Raw genomic sequence first — 3415 nt, forward strand, 5'->3', positions numbered from 1 at the left:
AATTTTCTGGAGAACCTTGTCCCAGCCCTGCAAAGTACATACTATCATTTAGCTGGTGCAGTGACTATGAATCACCATTCTATCAAGCCTGCTGGTTCTGGATAATGGAGAACGTGGTAAAACCAGTGAATATCCTGAACCTAGCCTTTTGCCATACTTCTTTGGCTGGGACATAAGTTTCCTGATCAGACATAATGTTGTGTGCAACACCATTATGTTGGATAAGATTTTCTGTAAGTCCACAGGTGATAGTATGGGCAAAAGCACTGACTACAGGAATGTCAAATCCACATCCAGATTGTCTATCCCAGAAGGACAAGACATTGTCCGTTCCAAGATCAAAGAGGTCCAGTGTAATCGCCTGCCACCAGGAAGCTAACTGATCAACCTGGGGAATAGTGCCATATCTGGGGCTTAATGTTGGTCTCCACTGCTGGCAGATTGAGCACTCATCAGCGTCTAAATCCAGGCCAGACTTGGTGAGTGGAAGTCCACATAGCTGAGCCCATGCACAATCTCCATTCAAGCCACTATGACCACGTTGCTCATGATACCATATAGCAGGGGTGGCTGGAGGAGGGGGCTTAATAGAATCTAAAGAATGTAGCATCCTGTCCACTTGATTATTAAAGTACTCCTCTGCTGAGATCACTCTTTGATGAGCATTCATATGGGAACAAAAATATCTTTAGATCCTCTGCCCACTCAGAGAGGTCTATCTACAACCTCTTCCCCAAATTGCTTTGTCACTGATTTTCCAACTATGCTCCTTCAACATCCTCAATCACGTGGCCAAACTATCAGCTACAGACCAGGAAACAGATGTTCGGTTGCGTATCTGGATAATTTTCCTTCCAAACAAGTGCACAACCATAGAGCATGCACTTCCCATAGTTCTATACATTGAGAGGACTTTCTCTCATCACTGTCCTTTAATGACCCAGAAAGGGTGATGGTGCTATTTCTGTCCATTTTCGGGTGGTTCCTGCATATTGTGTAGGTTACAGAACCTGTAAACCAGGGTCACATCTTCTCTCCCACAACCACTGATGTTAGGGTACCCCTAAAGAGGCCATGGGTGTAGGTTAGGAGAGAAAAGCCAGTGTAGCAAGAGTAGGAACTATGAGCATTTGGGCCACTTCTTCATGTAACTTGTGCCTTCAGGACAAGCTCAGGCCCAATCATGTATCTATCACTTTCATTTCCTGATGGATACTGCCATGCATAGCCAACTTAATGGATTTGGGAGTCTGAAAGCACTCACTCAGTTCTTGATGGGTGGTTCAGGTTGCACAGTAACTTGGTAGCGCATGGTGACATGATCAATTTCTAAGGCCCAGATGTAGGCCGAGGACTGCCTGTCAAAGGAGAACAGTTTTCTGCAGATGACAGCAGGGATTGCCCCCAAATCTAAGGTCCTCTACTGGGATTTACCTATAGTACCCTTTCAAAACCTTCAAACAGCACCCTTCTCCATCACTGACACCTCAAGTACCATTGGACCTTCTGAATCATATGGCTCAAGTAATGGAACCTCTCGACCAGCAGCCTAGGCCTGTTGCAGAGCCTTCTGCTATTCCTCCCCACACCCAAAACTTGAAGCTTTTAAGGTCACTTGGTGGCTGAACCAGAATAACAATTTCAAATGAAGAATGTGTTGCCTCCAAAGTTCAAAAAGACTTACCCTCACTTGTGCACTTTCTCGGTTGTACAAGTGATCTTTGCGATAACTTATCCTTACCTTTAGCAGGAATAATCAACATGCCCTACATCACTGGGCCCCTAGAAATTTTTCTGAAGTAGAAGGCCCTTGATTTTTAGTCATATTTGTTAATATTTCCTATCCTCTGAGCCACAGTTGTCTCACTAATAAGACCAGAGCAGTCAATATTTTATACTCTTTTGGTTCAGTCAACATAATGTCACCAATATAATTGACTAATGTGTTATTATGATGAAAGGAAAGGCAATCGAGAGCCCTGCAAACTAAATTGTGACAAAGAGCTGAGGTGTTGATAGTGGCAGGAAAGTTAAGGCTTACTGCCTTTTCAGTTGAAAAAAAAAATCTGCTTTTTGTGGACAGGTATGAGCAAAAAAGCATTTGCCAGATCAATATCTGCATATGAGATACAAGGAGATGTGTTTAATTGCTGAAGCAATGTAACTGCATCTATGACAAGAGCTGTAATTGATGTCTTCTGGAACCAACATCCAGTAGTCTACAAAAGTCTGATCATTATCCTTTCCCCAAGGCATAGTTTCCCTGGTAAAAGAGTATAAGGGAACATGGGAAAAAGGTTTTTTTCTTTTTTAAGTTTTCAGTAGTGTATGAGATTCTCCTTCCTAGAGGGCACACAACCTCCTCTTCTTTCAAGGGATTTTGAGTGTATAAACTGGCTGAAGTCTGGAAATTGATTGAGGGACCATGATTTTCTGTTTTTATTATTTGAGTTAGACTTTATTTCAATGACCAGAAAATTATCTACTCATATAGATCTTATGAAGGTAATGGACTTCCTGGGCTGGACTTGTGGCCTGACAGTTAAGGAAGCCATAACACACATGGACAACCACAGTTTGGATCCCAGCCCCAGCGCTTTGAAACACAAACTGGTGTGTGTAGGTACACGTATGGACAAAAAAGTATTTGCCAGATCATGAGCTGCATACCAGGTACAAGGATATGTGTTTACTTGCTCAAGCAATGAAACTGCATCTAGGACAACAGCTGTGATTGATGTCTTCTGGAACCAACATCAGTTCTGAGCCAATGTCCAGTAGTCTACACAGGTCTGATCATTATCCTTTCCCCAAGGCACAGTTACCCTGGTAAAAGACTATAGGGGAAAATTGGAAAAGATTAACACTAAGTTTTCAGTAGTGTACTGAGATTCTCTTCTCCTAGAGATTACTCACCCTCCTCTTCTTTCAAAGGATTTCTGGTCTATAAACTGGCTGAAGTCTGGGAATTGATAGAGGGGCCATGATTTTCTGTTTTTATGATTTGAGTTGGATGTTAGTTCAATGACCAGGAAATTATCTACTTATATAGATCAACTAAGAAGGTAATGGGCTTCCTGGGCTGGACTTGTGGCCTGAGTTAAGGGAGCCATAACCTACATGGCCAACTGCAGTTCAGATCCCAGCTCTAGCACTTTGAAATACAAACTGGTGGGTGTAGGTGCATCCTCCAAGTCCTGACAGGATGGAGAAATGGAGAAGGGATTGCAGTATTATCATGCCCTAGTAGGGAATGTTTTTTCCCTTTTCACTTTTCTTTGTCACACTGGCATGCCCTCTGACAATGTTTTTAAAAAAATAATTTAGTAGGCTTCCTATCTATTTGACTTCTAGGATCACAATAATTATTAACTAGCCAATGCCATAAATCTACACAGTCAGACTAAAGCTGCTG

This window comes from Tupaia chinensis, unplaced genomic scaffold, assembly GCF_000334495.1.
Source record: "Tupaia chinensis unplaced genomic scaffold, TupChi_1.0 Scaffold144607_1, whole genome shotgun sequence".
Classification (NCBI taxonomy): Eukaryota; Metazoa; Chordata; class Mammalia; order Scandentia; family Tupaiidae; genus Tupaia; species Tupaia belangeri.